The sequence below is a fragment of the Pelodiscus sinensis genome, chromosome 4, assembly GCF_052426305.1.
Source record: "Pelodiscus sinensis isolate ZL-2025 chromosome 4, ASM5242630v1, whole genome shotgun sequence".
Classification (NCBI taxonomy): domain Eukaryota; kingdom Metazoa; phylum Chordata; order Testudines; family Trionychidae; genus Pelodiscus; species Pelodiscus sinensis.
The window spans coordinates 98,935,655-98,954,563 of NC_143055.1; the positions used below are offsets into that span (position 1 = coordinate 98,935,655).

Sequence of the window (18,909 nt, forward strand, 5' to 3'; positions counted from 1 at the left end):
GGACTAGCAGGGCAGAGGGCTGCTGGTGGGGCAGAGGACCAGGAGCCCAGTGGGGCAGCTGGCTGCCAATGGGGCCAGCCCAGTGGAGCCCATATGGCGGCGGGCTCCAGCAGAGTGGAAGGGTGTGGGGTGGAAGCTGGCAGGAAGGCCGGCAACTAGGCCAGAAGTGGAGTGGACTGGGGGACAAATCACCTACCCCAGTCCAGAAAAATCCCTTGTTTGGAACTAGTTAGGTTCTGAGGGTGCCGAACCAGGAAGGTCCAACCAATGCAGAGACTGGTGGGATGGGATGTAGGTTCGCATAGAACATTTACCACAAGAGATGATGATGTCCTTGTGCACTGTACTACAACTGAAAAGCCACTTCATTTCTCCCTTATGTGCTTTAAAGGATCCGAAAGACTTTTAACATAAAAAGATAGTACCACCTAAGAAATAGAGGACTGTCAGGTAAGGATTTTCATTAAGAGAGACATGACACAAAACATTCATTGGAAGGGTGGGGAGATTTAGAAGAATGGCTGATAATCACACATGTGCAGTGGCGTTTCATATAACCAGTAAGCAAATCTATTTTTATATTAATCATTATTTCTTAGAAAAAAAGTAAACAGTATATTGAAGTAAAGAATAGTTCTGCATTTTAACCACCAGATGGCAATGTACAATCACAAAACAGTGGCCAAAGGTAATTGAAAATTAAAACCATCACAATACTGCCTGGAGAAAAAATACTGTGAAAGGACATTTTATCAAAACATGCCAATAAAAATCAATTTCTTTCCATTTTTTCACTTTACAGACTATTCAAGAAGAGAAACTTCCTAATCCAAAAAGTTAAGTTGTTAATTAAATCTTTCTATTTTGAGCATGCATTTAAGATTCCTTTTTTGTGGGAGAGATGAGAAGGCAGCTGACTCAGCTCTTACCAGGACAGACAAATGTGGAGGGCCTCATATTCAATTAACAGTCCCTCTGGCTAATTGAGAAGCAGAGTTGATGGGCCTTGAAGACAGTCCTCTTTGATTAAGAGGGTAACAGTTTCCATAAGAATTTTTGGGGATCAATGACAGAAATATGAAAAAATGTTAGACAAATTTTAACTAGAGAATACTCTCATGTCTGTCCAGGTCTTCTCTGTCCTATTACCACAGTACTCTTGTCCCCTCTAGGCCCTTCTGAGGTAGGGAGGTACTTTTATCTCCCATTTTATAGATGGGGAACTGAGTCTCAGAGTAAAGCAGAGGCTTTTCCATATCCATTCATGAAGTGTAGAGCAAAGGCAGAAAATGAACACAGGCCTTGAAAGTCTTAACCACCGACCTCCAAGTGTCAGGCATCAGGGGTGGCACTCATACTTTTGGAAGCACTTTCATATCTGGTAACATTTCAGATAAAAACTCATGCATATTTTTAGGACGAGAGAATACTTACTCTCAAGTACTATGCACTTGTAATCCAAAAGCCATTCTTATATTCAGACCTGGTCAAAAGCAAATACATCTGCACTGAAAGTCCCTACGTACCATTCCTACCCTCATTTCTATAGTTATTTCCCTTCTCAAAGATTGTTTTAGATGTGCAGTCCATACAATTTTGTATACTGTAGATGTTCTAGCAAAAAACAGATGGGTTTGCTGCTGGTTTTAAAAGTGTGCGTGGGGTGTGTGTGTGTGTGAGACAAATGGGACTATGATGGGCTCTTGTTGGAAAGACAAACAAGGGCTCCCAAAAAACCTAGTTATAATTCATTACATCTTTCTAATACAAGAACGCAACATTAGCAAGGCAGGTCAAAAATTTTGTCGGAGTAAAATTTTTCCTAAAAAGGGTTTGCCTGTTGTGGAAAGTATTTATTTCCCAAATGCATCAAACTCATAATATTTTAACTGAAAATAGAAATATTTTGATTTTAGGGCACTTGCAGAAGATAAAGACCTTTTATGAAAAATAGTGCCTCAACAGAAAAATAATTATTTGGAAATATTGCTGTGATGCCTCCTTGAAGCTCAGGTTGCTTCTAGGGCTATCAAGCGATTAAAACATTTAATTGTGATTATATGCTGCAGCGGTGTTTCAAAGGGGCAGCACTGTGGAAAGCCCAGGATCAGCTGGAGTCCTCAGCTGATCCCAGGCTCAGTGCAGTGCTGTCCTTTGGAAAGGTTGCCCCAGTGTTTCCAAGACGCAGCGCTGGAGAATCCTGGGTTACAGATGTTCTTGACTGTTACATGTGTCAGGAAAGTGGCTAATGATACCTAAGCCCGGCATTTCCAAGGGCCAGCATGGCAGGAGCCCAAGGTCAGCTCGAGACCCCATTTGACCCTGGGCTCCATGCAGCACTTCCCCTTTGAAGTGCTGAGGCAGCACCTCAGCTGATCCTGGGCTCCGCCTTGCACTGTCCCTTTGAAGCGCTGCTCTGGTGCCTCAAAGGGGCAGTGTGTTAAAAAAATTAATGCGTTAATCCTTCCCTGAGTTGATCACGTGTTAATGCACATCAATTGACAGCCCTACTTATAAATCAAGATCTTCCATGAGACTGCATTTCCCAGGAAGCTCTGCTTCTCATTCCAAGAGAGGTGATCACAAAGCATAACAGGAGATTGCAGCCCAACCATAGAACCCATTCTTTAGAAGAAAAATAGCTACCTGTGCCATAACTGGTGTTCTCTGAGATGTGTTGTTTGTGACTTTTTCATATTAGGTATGTGTGCTTACCACATGCAACAGTGCTGGAAGTTTTTACCCTCAGCTGCACCCATAAGGGAGTAGCTCTAGCAACCCCTGCAGTGGGACCTCCATGGTGCATTACATGGTGTAAGAGGCATTACATACTCCTCCCCCCCCCACTCTCAGTTCCTTCATGGAAATTCTGACAGTAGGAGAGGAGGGTGGGTCATGGAATGAACACAAGTAACATCTCAAAGAATACCAGTTACTCAATAGGTAATTGTCTTTTCATCTTCAATTGTGTACATTCCACACTAGGTAACTCCAAGTAGCATCCTCAGAGGTGGATAGGAGTTCATGACTATGTTGACTGACGAACCCAGTGTCGTCTCAAACCTGCTTAGCGATGGGGGAGTGAGATGTGAACGTGTGGAATGAAGACCATGTCACAGCTCTACAGATGTCCTTGACTGTTACATGTGTCAGAAAAGTGGCTAATGATACTTAAGCCTGGTTGAATGGGCACTGACAAGCCATGGCAGTGGACCTTTCTGAGCTCATAGCAGGTCCGCATGCAAGAGGTGATCCATGGGGAATCTTCTCTGATAAAACTAGGAGCCTGTAGCCAGACAGGAACCCCCCCTTGTAACATCCATTTTTGCTTGGAGCATACAGGGCACACAGAGCAGAAGGCCCAGGCTGCTGTGACCGTGAATGGCTGTAAACAGAGATACGCCAATTGCTGACGAAGAGGCTGCCAAGGAGTGCCCTTGACTCAAACCCATATTGATACGAACGCACATCCGTCCGCGGGGGGAGGAATCTCTCGCCCAATAAAAAAATGTCTAGTACTCACAATTTAGTTATCTCTCTTGCAAGTGTAAATTAACTTGAAACTTGCTTGTAAGAACTGGCACCACAAAACGGACCAGTAGAATTTGGCCTCTTAGATAAGAAAAAGGATACTGGCCCCCAGGGGTATAAAGATGGGTCCAGCAGCACATTTTCTCTGAGTGTCAATCTACCATCTATCTGCTGATCTCCCGAGGTTCCAGAGGGGACGCCCACCTTGTATTCGTCTTTCCTAGGAATTGAGAGACCGGCCCTGGCCTGACACGCTGGAGTCGAGAGGCACAGAAAGGGGTAAAAATTGTACCTGGATGTGGTCCTTTGCTTAAGTATATATATACACACAGTGTTAGAGCTCTTTAAAGATTAAGCTGTCACTTGGTACCATTATTTCTATTTTGTATCTTTACCTTTTTCCTGTGATCATTTTTAAGACCTATATATATATATTTGCTAGCATTTAAGAAAGAGCAATAGCCATTGTAACCATATGCTTTTATAAGTCTTTTAATAAACCTGTAACTGTTTAAGCTTTAACCTGACTCCTTCAGTTGCTGTAATAGAACCAAGCACAATTTAAAAGAACTTCAGCCAGTCATAAAGGGACAGACATAGGGAGAGCTTGGGCGTTTGGATCTGTGTCACTCCCAGGTGACAAGATCCGTTGGGGCACCTTTTCAGCCTTTCCTAGGCTGCCCGCTGCGAAGGAACCCCTGTGTTCTAGCAGCTAAAATCTAAGGTGTAATAAGCTCTTCCTATATAACGGGGCGTCTGTTGGCCTGCTGGCCACCCTCTGCGATGGGACCCCGGTCCTAGCAGTAAAGACACGGACGTTAAACCTTTTCTCGGAAACACACACACTGCCCTGACCGTCGGCTGACAGAGCCCCTTTAGCCTATTGACCGTAGTGACAATAGCTGCATCAACATTTCAGGTAAAAAACCAAGGCCCTCTGAAAATCAAAGGCAAGTAGATGTCTCTTGTCCACTGTCTCGTGAGGCTTGGGGCAAGACACAGGCAGAAATGTGTCCTGGTTCACATGGAAGGAGGAAATGACCTTTGGCAGTGTCGAAGCAAAAGCCTCACTCAGTTTACGCGGCTAAACAGACAGTTTTATTGGCCAATAAAAGCAAAGCGAGCCAAACGTGGTCCTAGCAAAGCCGGGCCCAGTAAAGCTGGCTAATACAATCAATTTTAGTATTTTATACCTTTAACCAAACAAGTCTGACGTCAGGGCAAGAAATCAAAGCGAACTTCAAAGAGGAATTATAATCAGCAGATAAAAGAAACAGGTTTAGAGGGAGTTCGAGCTTCAGCTCAAAATAGTTCATTAACACATTCCAACAGTGCATCCTTCTGGCCTCTCCCCACCTCAGTGAAGGCCAGTTCACTCCCTCTAGTATATGTGCAGACACAAGAAACTGAAATGGCTTTTGTTATACAGAATGGCTTCTAGCTAAATATGAAATGGTTTCTACAGCAGGAAAGCTGGGGGGGGGCTGACAGCTGTCCCTTATCTTTATGTAAAAACTGAGGGAAAAGCTTCTGGCACCAGCGTACCTGGTGAGCACGCACGCTTAATATGGAATGGACACAAGCAATCATTCAGGGAACAGAAGTATTTTGGAGAGAATCAAAATTGTGTGCGGAATTTTTTTAAAGTCAGCTTTACAAATTATCCATTCAATTAGAGTTGGGACAAGGGTTAGGGCTAGGACAAGGCTAACTGGCAAAAGGCAAATTATGCAGTCTGGTCCTGCCGCAGAATATGCCTCTTTAGTTAGCAAAACTAACTTTGAATATAAATTATTTTAAAAATAAATGCAATTTATGTCAATTATCTGCCCTTCCATGAATTTTTTCCTATGTGACCAATTTCTGACCCTATCTTGCCCCATTTTATGAATGCTTCCTCTCCATCTCTCTGTGTCCCTTTGGATTTTTTCCTCACCCATTACCCAAGCATTTGGTACTTCCTTCACTGCTTCATTTCTCACCTTCTCCCAACAGGAATTTTATCTAACCAATCATCTCTTCCGGTCTCCTTCAAAAATAATCAATTATATGATCAGATTAGTGATAGTAATGTAGACGTGTTAGTCTGGTGTAGCTAAAACAAAAAACAGAACTATGTAGCACTTTAAAGACTAACAAGATGGTTTATTAGGTGATGAGCTTTCGTGGACCAGACCCACTTCCTCAGATCAAATAGTGGAAGAAAATTGTCACAAACATATATACAAAAGGATACAATTAAAAAAAATGAACAATTATGAAAAGGACAAATCAAATTTCAGAACAGAAGAGTCTCAGACACTTTGCCAAAGAATCAATGCCCACAAAACAGATATTAGCCTTTTCAACCAGAGAGGACATTGTCTCAATGACTTGATTACTTGCATCCTGCTTCAAAGACCTTTTATGACTACACTTGAAAGAGGATCCTCTGAATTGTCATTTACGCTTAAATTCGACACTTTACACCTAAGCTTAAACAAAGACATCAATTATCTTACCCATTACAAAGATAGCTCCCCTAATTATCACCTCTAATATCAGTAGCTCACAGACATTTACCTTTCCCCCCGCCCCCTCCATCCCTCTTCTGTTCTGAAATTTGATTTGTCCTTTCCATATGTGTTCATTTTTTTAATTGTATCCTTTGGTATACATGGTTGTGACAATTTTCTTCCACTATTTGATCTGAGGAAGTGGGTCTGGCCCACGAAAGCTCATCACCTAATAAACCATCTTGTTAGTCTTTAAAGTGCTACATAGTCCTGTTTTATGATCATATTAGTTTTTATGCAGAAGTGTTTAGTAACAAGACTAAAGTTGGATTAGATAAAGCACTGGAAAAATCTAGTCCTGCTTTGGTCAGGGATGTCTACAGGTTTCTATAGATTGAAATATAAATTCAGAGCACTAAAATAATTTCATTTCTATAGTCACCACTACTATTTGCAGATACAGGAAATGGAAATTACAAATTACCAGAACATAAAATATATGGCATTTTAGGGGCAGCGTGGGGAGCTCCGTGGTCTTGCTGCATAGGACGCGGAACTGCTGCTAGCTACTTCTGCGTGTGGCATGGTGTCAGAACAGGTAGGAACTGGCCCAGGGTTTTCCATGTCTGGGTTGTGACCCAACCTTAGCAGGCCACCAGGGTCACGGGGGCTCAAAAAGGCAACCCAGTGCCTTACATTCTGCAACCCATACTGGGTCATGACCAGCACTTTGTAAACCACCGGCTTAGAAGTATCAACAGCATATGGCAATTTTATAGGGATTAAGAGCATTATGAGTTTAAATCAAGATGAAGATAATAAAAATTCCTATATAACAACTTAGAAATTTTTTAAGATGGACTTTTCAGGGTCTTGATTTTCCTCTAATAGCAACTAGTAGTTTAAAGCTCTAACTCAATATAGTGTATTTTTGAAAGTTATCCAGGGGAGGCCTAAAGCCAGCACATGAATGGAAGAGGATCTACATATTCTAGGTCAGTGGTCTCCAACCTTTTTAACCACAAGATCATTTTTTCAATTTAAGTGCAATGTAAGATCTACCTCAAACCCAAATATTCTTGCCCCATTTCCTTCCTGCCCCTTCTCTGAGGCTCTGCCCTTGCTCCACCCCTTCTCTGAGGCCTCACCCTGCTCACTCCACCCCCCTTCTTCCTCAATCCTCACTCACTTTCACCAGAATGGGGTACGGATTTGGGGTGCAGGCACTGGTCTTGGACCAAGGAGTTTGGAGTGTCGGAGGAGCTCTGGGTTTAGCCCAGGGAAGGGGACTGCGGTCTAGGAGGGATTTAAGGGTGCAAGCTCTGGAAAGGAGTTTGGGTGCAGGGGGACTCATGTCTGGGACAGGAGGCTGGGTGCAGGAGAAGGTGCATTCAGTAAAGCTTCTGGAAAATTAACATATTACTCCTGACCAATCATACATACATATATTTATTTTATATATGTATGTATGTATGTATGTTTGTACGTAGTGGCCTCGTTCGTCTTTACAGACATTTATTCTGGATATGAGGTCACAGTTGGGTGCTACAACTTTTTTGACGACTATAATAGCCAATTCTGGACAAAGAGATTTTATCACATCAAATGTAACAAAAGGTGCTTTCCTGTTGTCTGTGGCTAGTCATTCAGTTTTTTACTCTGTCTTTTTGTTCTAAGTGTAGAGAGCCACTGTTTACCATGTTCTGTGATGCCTGTATTCAGACTGGATCGCCAACTTGAATGATCTTTTTCTTGGGCTTCCCAAGTCTGTGGTTCAATACCTAAGCATTTAAGATCTCTCTTGCGGGTGTCTTGCAGGCCTATGTTTTGGGCATCTTCTCTTTGACCCTCCTTTAACTCACAATATAAGATGTGTTTAGGAAGTCTTCCATCTTGCATCCTATACACATGACCTAAGCAATGAAGATCGATGAGCTTGATAATAGCTATAAGGCTGATGATTTTGTCCTCATTAGTACTTCTTCATTGGCAATTTTTTTCTTGCCAGGTGATGCCTAGAATGGATCTCAGGCGCCATAGATGGAAGCTACTGAGTCTCTTTTCTTGCTTGCTATATGAAGTCATTATCTCACTGCTGTAAAGGAGCTTACTGATTATGTAGGCTTTATAAATCAAGACATTAGTCTTCATAATAAGCTACTTGTTCTTCCATACTTGTTTTGTGATGCAACCAAAGCTGGTGGCTGCATTCCCAATATGTATGTCCAATTCATCCAATGACAAGTTTCTGTCAATAGTAGCTCCCAAGTAACAAAATGAGCTCATGGTTTGGAGATTGGTATCACAGAGTGTAATACAAGGTTGGCATCCTGTAATTTGCCCCATGATTATTGTCTTTTTCCACACTAAATGGTGACTGAGAAATTCTGACATGCATCTCCAAAGTCATTTACGAACTCTTGTAAGTGAAATTCACTGAGATACGAGAGCAGTGTCATCAGCATAAAGGAACTCTCTCAGACCAACTTTTCACACCTTGGTCTTCCTTTCCGTCTAGCTAGGTTGAACTGCTTGCCATCAGATCATATATGAAGATAAACATCATCTACATTTTTAAATGTATCGCTCTAAGAATAGAGAAGACTATTCCAAATGGTTTAGGTGCCATGTTTCACTCTGCTTTTTACCTCAAAACTTTCAGAGGAGTCTTCTTCAAATATCACTGTGCTTTGCATATTGTCATGGCAAGACTGAATTATGCAGAGGAGTTTTGGGGGGCATCCAATTTTTCGAAGTACTGTGTACAGACTGGATCTACTAACCATATCAAATGCTTTGGTCAGGTCAACCAAGGCAACAAAAAGCCGTTTCCCTTGTTTTCTACTTTTCTCCAGTAGAACAGTGGTTCCCAACCTTTTCGTACCATGGACCGACAAACCCATTCACAAACTTTTGGCCAACTGGTAAGAGTTTTATTTGTTACTGGTGCGCCAAAAGCCCCAGCCCCCAGAGCTGCCGTGAACACCCAGCTTCAGCTCCAGCAGTCGCCACATGGCAGTCTGAAGCTGGCTGTTCACGGTGGGTCTGGAGTACACCCTGTAGTAAGGTGGAGGCCTAAAACATAAGCCCATGTAACACAGGCCTGGTGTGAGGCCTGAGGCCTAGCTAACAATGGATAAAACATTGCTAACAAAGCAAAGCTAAGCTGTGAGCAAGAGGCAGGACCTTGCTCATAGAGGTTGGTATGAACAGGGCTGAAAATGCAAAACACTAATTGCTAATATAGCCAGGTGTAGAACAGTAATTGGTACTAGGTACCTACTGTAAAACAATAATTGGTACTGTCATAATATGAAAGTACATGACAACACCAACCCATTAAAAAAGACCTTGGTACTCATATTCCCCACAGCTACAGACCCAAGTTCAGGAAAGAGTCGAAAATGATAGAATGATGGATAGAGATGATCTAACCCAGTGGTCCCCAACCATTTAAGGTTGCCGGGTGCCAGGGGGCGTGGCCGTTCGCCCGCCGGGCGCCCGGGGCTTCCCCCCCCCCAAGCGCCGCGCACCCGGGGCCGGTGCTCACCGTGCACCATGTGCCTGGGGCCAGGCCAGCCCCGAGCACTTGGCGAGCGCACACAAATGCCCCCGCGGGCGCCATGGCGCCCACAGGCACCATGTTGGGGACCACTGATCTAACCAAACCACAAGGTTTTAGGTGATGGGTGGTATCTAAGAAGTGTCAGAGGGTGATAACCGAAGGTGTGACTTTTTGTACCTGTGTATAAAGTGGTATCTTGAGGGAGACAGTCTCTGAATGACCTATGAGTCATTACATTGTTATGAATTACACACGTGGAGCGGTTCAAAGAGTCTACTGACAACTAATACTGTACTTTGCTCAACAATAAACCTGGCTGGGCACCTTCAATCCTTATCTGATTTGTGGTCTTTGGGGGCTCTCTTGAATTCTGCTGTATTAACGTGTAAATCAACCTGGCACACATCACTGAACACAAGAGCAAGCAGCCTTCTGGTTATCATCATCGATGGAGCCAAAGATCTGTCAAAAACTCATTGGGAGGACCCCATCTGACTGACAACACACCCCCAACCCCGAGACCCCCAGTGCCAGTCCTAATTCGTAGAAGCCCCCACCACTCCACTACCCCCCGTGCCAGCCACTGACCCTGGAGTCCTCTGCAACCAACCCCCATCAGTGCCAGCCTTCCACCCTCAGGAGCACCCCAGTGCCAGCCCCCCATCCCAAATGCATCAGTGCCAGCCCCCCGCTGGTTAGAACTCCCCAACACAAAGCCCCCCAGTGCCAGCCTCCTGTTTCCAGAGCCCCACTGTACCCCACTCCCCGGAGCTCCTCCCAGTGCCAGTCCCCAAGATTAGCCCCATCCCCAGAAAACCCCGGACCAAATCCTCATCCTAGACCCCGTAGTGTTCCCCCAGCATCAGCCCTCTGCCTCTTAGAACCCCCCTCACCCAGAGCCCCCCCCAGTCTGTTCCGGTCAAATGGTAGATCTTCTATTGAAGTATGGATTTCCTTTGGGAAGGAGGAAGATGAGAGCCAGGATACACGATGCATGACGACTGCTGTGGCTATGGACCTGGCAGCTGTGTCTGCGACATCTAGTGCAGCTTTGAGTGCTGTGAAAGACATTAATTGATCTTTAGAGTCCAGTGCCTGAAATTGTTGTTTCTCGTCTTGAGGCATGTCATCAATAAAAGTTTGTATTTTGAAGTAGTTTCTGTGGTCGTATTTCATTAATAGTGCCGCATAATTGGCCACTCTGAATTGCAAGGTGGAAGAGGAGTAAACTTTACATCCAAATGCCTCCATCCTTTCATCATCTTTGTCGGATGAAGAAGTCTTGAATTGTTGCTGTTGCTTGTTCTTCTGATTAGCTGGTTCCACTACTAGCGAGTTGGGAGCAGGGTTTGTGTAGACAAAGGTAACAAAGAAATTCTGGTCCACATGTGCCTTTGGGTGTGATGGAGGCAGGTGTCTGCCATATAGTTTGTGCAGACTGCAGGAAGCAGCATTAACATGAAGTGCTATTTTGGAGGTGGCGGTGACTTGCGATATGTCTGTGAGTTCATGTTGGTTATCCAAGACATCCTCGCAAGCAATACTGAGGTCATCCACCACTCTCTTAAAAAGGACCTGAAAGTGGGAGAGTTCATCCCTAGATGCAGATGTGGTGGACAGTGGGCTTGTTGGGTGAAGGGGGTGCCCCAGTGGCCACAGGTGAATCCTGCGATTTCTGTTTGTACGTCCAGTAGAGGTTCAGTATTACAGTCCACTTCCACTTTAAGGTTTGGCTGGAGAGATTTGTGGACTTGCCTCCGTGTAGCGGGATGATCTGCATGTTGCACTCTGTAGTGTTCCCAGTTGGCCCTGATCCTTGAACCTAATGAGGGGAGTATGTGGGCATGGATAGCTCTGCTGACTAAACAAACTGTCTGTATTGCTGAGGCAGCATTCACCTGAGGCTGACCTGTGAGGAGATTCCCAGGTGCAGTGATGGGAGCGGGAAGAGTCCTATGGTCGGTGGGAGGGCAAGCACTGATATATGAGACAGCGCGGAGTCTGAGGCAGGCACGGGAAGAGCTGTTGCCTCAGTGAGGGCTGACTTTTTAAAATTTTTATTGCCCTTTCGGTGCTCACCCAAAGTACCTGGTGTGGTCGAATGTGCTCAAGTGGTTATTGCCTGAGTGGTCTGACTTCTTTCCCTCAGCATGGCACTTTAGGGAGCTGCTGATTCACAGAGATTGCCCTTGCCTTTGATGGCTTAGGGAATGTTTGTCTTTGATATATCACTCTGACCCAAGCCCTGTTCAGAGGTATGTTGTTTGCCCTTGTCAATGAGGAGCATTTTCAGGCACAGCTCTCTATCTTTGCGCATTCGTGTTTTTAGCTTAGCGCAGTGCTGGCAGTCATACTGTGAATGTGACTGCCCCAGGCACTTTATACGTTTATCATGGTCCTCAGAAACCGGCATCGAGTCCTTGCAGAGTTTGCAGACTTTGAAGCCAGGTGAACTCAGTAGTCAGACATAGCAGTTCGAGACTGCAGACATCTTTTTTTTTCTTTTTTTTAAATATAACTAACTCTAACAAGTAAGAACTAACAAGTAACAAGAACTCTGGAGATAAAACTATTCCCTTCGATGGTTGTTTAAAATTAAACTGTGAAGAAAAGTCTGTTGCGAGAGCACTGAAGAGTTCCGTCTGAAGCCGGGGATGGTAGAAAGGAACTGAAAGGGGGGGGGGGGCCCTCGCATGCGCGATAGCACTGGGGGAGGATCGCACGCACCGCGCATGTGCGGCCACCAATGCACTGCTAAGAAAAATCCATGGAGAAGGGCTGGGACGCTCAACACCTAATGTGGAGCACTCCCAGGGACGCCTCTTGAAGAAGAAATAGCGGTTGCTCTCTAAAATTATTTTGCCTAGGACTCAATTTGTAGTCTGCTTTTTGGATTTTGTCTTAGTCTCACATATCCAATGAGGCAGGCAGACTCTGGTGGGCCAAAATGCTATTGGCCAGAGGCTGTCCAGTTTAGGTAAGTGATAGCTGACAAATGAAGTACAATGACTTCTCCCACCAATCAAAGTTACTCCTAGCAATACGCTCGTCTACGCCAACTGAACTGGCTTATAATTGATGAACAGCAATTTCCTATGTCATTTTCTTGCTGGGGTGAACAGAAAGATGGAGTGCCCTCTCCATCTGTAACACAGTTGGAGCACTTTCTGCAAATGCCTAGGCAGAGAAAAATATGGAAAGTATGGCTTGTCCAAAGAACTACCCTCTCCCTCGACTGTACAAGCAAACTCCAGGACAAAGGCAAAGTCTCTACATCTGAAGCCAGCACAATTGCAGAAGTTGCCAGAAAACAGTTTATTAATCTCACCATCAAATACTAAAGATTAAAATTTGGCTCATACACTAAGAAAAAGAATGTACAAAAGCATATACAAGTGCAATCAGATGATAGTTGATTATAACATTATTGCAGGAAAGAACTGATTCCATGTTGGATTTGAAAATATACTTAATACGGCCATCGACATCAATAAGTGATGTTTGTAAACTTCTAAACTATAGGGTTTTTGTGGCATTAACAAAACAATGTCATCATACTTAATGCACTCAAGAGAAAAAAGATTATTCATTAGCCAACGCTTGCTCCAACATGTACCACAAAGTTCAAAAGTACTGAATAGTATTAATAAGGCTAGAAATTGTTTGCTTACAAACGTTAAGATGTAGTATAAACCAGCAAACTCAGAGGCACTCAATTTTTAGGCCACTGTTCTGAGACCTGTTGGAAAATCCACAGTACATTGTATGTATTAGGTGCCCTTTACCAAAGAACCCAGTGGGAGGAACAGTGGTGAATGCAAGATACAGAGAGAGATCTGCAAAGCTCATATAGCAACCCTCTATGATAGAATAGAACACAGGTTATAAAGACAAGAGGAGCTTAGAGATGGATAATCATCCTATTAAAAAGTTTTGCCTTTATGCAAGTTTCCAAATGAGTATTGATCTTCTACCCTCATCTCAGACCAAAAAAAAAAAAAAAGCGCGCCTCATGGTGTTTTCCCCTCCCCACATAACTCCTTACTTTCCACCAACGTGAAACACCACCAAAATTGATTGAATATTAATCTATGTCAACTGTCAGATATCAGCCATCACATAACTTTGGAAATCTGATGATCAACTAATTTTTAAAGTAACCAAGCCAAAGAATGATACTTAAGAAAAAATACTCATTCCTTTATCATGCCAAAAAAACCACGTTGTAAAACAACCAAAAAAGTAAAGTTTTTTTAAAAAGTCTAATTTCAATGCTCAAGCTAAATAAAGTGTTAAAAAAACAAACAAACAAAAAAAAACCAACCAGCATGAAGTGGAGAAAAATATTTGCTTTTAAATAATCTAATAGTTTCGGTCACATAGGTAAGCTCATTTAAAAACTGGCCTTTTAAAGCCATACGCATATCGTCCAAATGGTCTGGGATTTCAAACAACTTTTTTAGTTGAGCATTTACTGTAAAAGTTTTCAATTTAATTATTATATCTGCCTAGAAAATGTCCATATCTAAATTTACCCTGCCTATTGGGCTTAAACTGCAGCAAGGGAGGTTTAGGTTGGACATTAGGAAAAAGTTCCTAACTGTCAGGGTGGTCAAACACTGGAATAAATTGCCCAGGGAGGTTGCAGAATCTCCATCTGTGGAGATATTTAAGAGTAGGTTAGATAAATGTCTATCAGGGATGGTCTAGACCGTATTTGGTCCTGCCATGACGGCAGGGGACTGGACTCGATGACCTCTCGAGGTCCCTTCCAGTCCTAGTATTCTATGATTTTATTGGTGTCATTGGCCCCATACTATTAACAGCAAATGGAAATTCTCCTTTAGCTCAAATGATTGGCACTGCTGTTTCTGGCTCTGAGGTCTATTTCTGCAGGGGGCCATACAAGGTATCATGGAGCAGTAAAAAGGCCATACATATCTTGTATCATGTAAATAAAGTGTTTCTCTATTTCCAGTGCTATCTACAAGGTGATTTGGTTCACAACACAAGTCCTACATCTGACATGCACTTTACCAAACATTTCAGAGATTACTCATCTACTATCCTTAGAGTCTTAGCCTGACCTGTCCTACCCAAGGAATTTAGGACCATTATTGTGATACCTTTTTGTTCTACTTCCACTTCATATTAGCCAATCTGCCTCCTCCACCTTTTCAACTGATTTGCCAGACCCCTGAGCAATTTTTTTTGTGGGGCGAGGGGAGGGGATTCTCCATGCCCTTAGAAGGGGCAGGGCCTCAGGTAGAAGGGACTGGACTGAGGCTAGTCTCCCCAGCCAGGCCTTCAGCGCCACACAATGTGTAGCTCAGCTCTCCAGTGGCAGTTTAAAGGGCCTGGGGTTCTGGCTGCCGCCACTGCCACAACAGCAGCCAAGAGCCCTGGGCCCTTTTCAATAACCAGGCCTCTCCCTGCTGTCCCTTCTTAAATAAAGACACACACACACGCACTCTCTCTCTCTCTCTCTTCAAGTCAACATATTCCAACGCCAGCTGGTAGGAGGGAAGCCTGAAGTTCTAGAAACACAAAGCAACAAAGAATAAAATCAAAAAGGAAATAAAAAAACTTGAGTACATAATAAAGGATAAGAACCACCCCCTATTCATTATAACAGTAACTGTAGTACTGCATTTCTATCAGTATGTGGCACTGTTTGTTTTCTGGTGCTCATTTAAAACATGGAGCCACCCACCTTTCAAGGAAGTTCTACCTGTCAGTTTCCCACCTGATGGCTTACTTGCATCAACAATATTAAATGATAAAAGCCTGAGGTGAAGAGAACAGAAAAAACAAAGGTAAGAGAAAACAATGGAAGGAAGAGGAGCTGGGGGCGGCAGAGACATATATGATAACCAAAGATAAAGAATATGAAACATGAGTGAACCAGACCACACAATAAATGAGAAATTCCAACTGAGATCAAAATACCCATTGATATAGCCTTCTGTATCTCATTTATTTTGTTCTCTCTTCCTCCTCTGCGCGTGTAGTCCAGTTTCACTCCTACATGAAACTTAGGGTACATCTACACAGCATCATCATTTCATAACTACTCATGTTATTCCAAAAAAACAAAATGCACATCTACACTACAGGCCTTTATTTTGAAATAATGTCGAGCTAGAGGGCTTTAGTCCGACTAATGGTAACCCTCATTTCACAAGGAGTAAGGGAAGTTGAAGGAAGAGTGCTCTTCCTTCAACTTCCTGTTGTGTAGACAGCACCAAAAGCCAAATTAGATGTTTTGACTTAAACTATGCACTTGATGCAGCTGAAGTTGCGTAGCTTAATTCAGCTTTAGCCCTGCTGTGTAGACATACCCCAGTGCCACCCTCAGAACAACCCACTTATGGCTAAAATGAACAATGTTAGGATGTGTCTAAACTACATGGCTCCATTGATGGAGCCATGTAGATTAGGCTGATCGGCAAAGGGAAATGAAGCCGCAATTTAATCGTGGCTTCATTTAAATTTAAATGGCTGCCGCGCTGAGCTGACAAACAGCTGATCAGCTGTTTGTCGGCTCAGCACGCTAGTCTGGATGCTTCCATGCCGACCTGAAAGCCCTTTATCGACCTCCCCGTTATGCCTCATAGGATGAGGTTTACCGGGGACGTCGATAAAGGGCTTTCATGTCGGCAGGGGAGCGTCCAGACTAGTGCGCTGAGCCGACAAACAGCTGATCAGCTGTTTGTCGGCTCAGCACAGCAGCCATTTAAATTTAAATGAAGCTGCGATTATTTAAATCGCGGCTTCATTTCCCTTTGCCGAACAAACAAATCTACAAGGCTCCGTCGACGAAGCCATGTAGTTTAGACATACCCTTACAGTGCACAGTGAGGATAAATAAAAAATCTCTAAAATGTTAATCGATGCCATGTGGATTATAATCTCAATCATATTCTGTCAATGTCTTTGATGTTCAGATACAATGATTTTTTTTTCCGGCTACATCCCCTAACACAGCAGGCTGCAGATTCTAACTGGTGCCACATGGTCAGAATTTCCTCTATTGCCAGGTGAAATGGCAACTTTTGATAGGTGACAATGATTTGAATTATCTAGTCCACAGGTTCTCAAACTTCATTGGACCACAGCCCCCCTTCCGACAACATTTTCTGCATCACCCAAGAGTGGGCTGCTGCCCAAGTGCAGCTGAGGCTTCAGCCCTGGGTTCCAACAAATCTAATGCTGGCTCTGGTGAGCCCATTAAAAGTGGATCCCTACCCACAGTTTGAGAACTGCTAGTGTCAGCCATAGTACAGTACACAGCAAAATTTTGATGCCTGCCATCTACCCATCTCTGCAGAATGTTTGGAGTGATAAAAAATAAAGTAATTAGATGAATCCACAACAATCACCATAGCTAGAAGGCTCACAGACACTTGAGCTGACTGGGCATTAAGAGTCAACAGCCCTTAAGGAATTCAGATGGGGCTAATATAAACTCTAATGGCAAGGCAATGTGGAGAAGCTCACACTGCTGCTGCTTTTAACAAACATGTGACCTTGGAATGCTGGAAAGAGTGGTTCACATTTCCTGACCCCATTAAATTGAATGCCAAGGGTTACAAGAAAGTAGTATGTGGGAGCAACTTCATGCTCCAATATTTCAAACTACCACATGGTATTGAGTTCATTAGAAGTTACATGAAATGGACAAATATTTTCACTGTATTAGTATGTGGTCATTATGCTTTTTTATTATGTTTACAGTGATCATGTTACACTCTGCTCCAATATTTGTTTGGAAATCCACTTTTTGCTCATTTATTTCCAGTGTCATCCTCAATCTGTTGTAGAATCTTGGTTGGTAACAGAATTAAGAAATCCAGATGTGAACTCTGTTTCTGTATCATTGGCAGAATTTTGTCTATCAGCTGTCGTTCTGTCCATGCACGTTGCTTTCATGCTTTTTTGGAATTTGTGATAAGATATATTTTTGCAACTTGGTTGTTTTTACTGAATGCCTGACATCACAACCTTACGCTCGTCTTTTTTGTAGCATATGATAACTGCTTCATCAATCACTGCAAATAAACCTGGTCTCTGTGACTTTAGTACATTGTATTGTGTTTTTATGACTTAGTATGGCTTTTAAATCAGATTTACTGCTGCTTCCTCCTTACCACTCATTTTGGACCGGTTTTTACAAGTCCTATAATAATGTTCTTTGCAAAGTCAAGCCTATTTTTCAGTGTAACCTTGATTAAATGCATCATTTATAACAAATAATTCTCAAAGTAGCTTGTCATTCATGTGATACAGTTTTATTTGTAGATCTGTAGTAATATAGTCAATGGGCTCAACTGGCAACTAGTTGCTTGTGCTGTAATGCACCTTTGTGGGTTTAAGTAATGTAAGTGAACTCTGCAGGTGTTCACTGAGGATGAAAGTAAACTCTAATTTCATCTAGCTGTCTGGTAGCATGTTCCATAAATCAAAAGCTAAGACTAAAGTGCCGTAGCTACTCCAAGCAATAGGAGTCATCCTTAGTGGCCAATCTTTTCCTAGATCACTTCATGTCATCCTATGCAGGGATATAAAAGTAACAACCCTTAGGACTCCCTTACGCAGTCCTCCTACTGCTTCCACACAAAGGTGTCTCATGAGTCCCACTTGCAGGCTGAGGCTGCATTTGCTGGCGCTGCTACTCCTAGCGTACACAGCAACAGGCTACTTTTCTGACTAGCACTCAAGAGTTCAGTCCCACTTCTTAGACTACCTGCTCTCTTCACAGCAGCTTCTCATGCTTCTGCCTCTGGCATCCAAACTGCTTGGAATCCCAACCCCATCTACTTCTCTCTAGTGCTAAAGCGTGGAGAGCAGCAGATTTACTACTTCACAGATTAACCACAGTACACTTCAAATTATTGAATGACTTTGTCTAGTGGTTTGTAGCACTTCACAAGTTCCCCCAGTAACGTAGTGGACCCGGTCCTTTAACAATGCAGAACAGTTCACAAACCCAGATTTCTCATTAACTTCACCCTCTCATAGGAAAATCTAGAAACCCTGCCATCACCTACTTCCATTCTCCAACAGATTCTCTTCCACAGAAGGAGACCCAGGCTATGTCTAGACTGCAGAGTTAAATCGGAAAAAGATATGCAATTTGCGGTACCCAAGTAGCATATCTTTTTCTGGTTTACTTTAGAAAGAGGCTTTTCCGAAAGTTGGCGCATCTACACAGCGCCAAATTTCTGAAAAAAGTGCTCTTTTGACACATCCCTTATGCCTCGTAGATCAAGGTTTACAGGGATTGCGAAAGAGAGAGTCCGCTTTTTCGGGGGGGGA

General features: G+C 43.2%; 1 long non-coding RNA gene across 1 annotated transcript in view; it reads right to left on the minus strand.

The window, feature by feature from the left end:
* LOC112546211 (uncharacterized) overlaps positions 1–18,909 on the minus strand; it is a 101,778-nt gene that overhangs the window by 37,631 nt on the left and 45,238 nt on the right. The window lies entirely within an intron of this gene.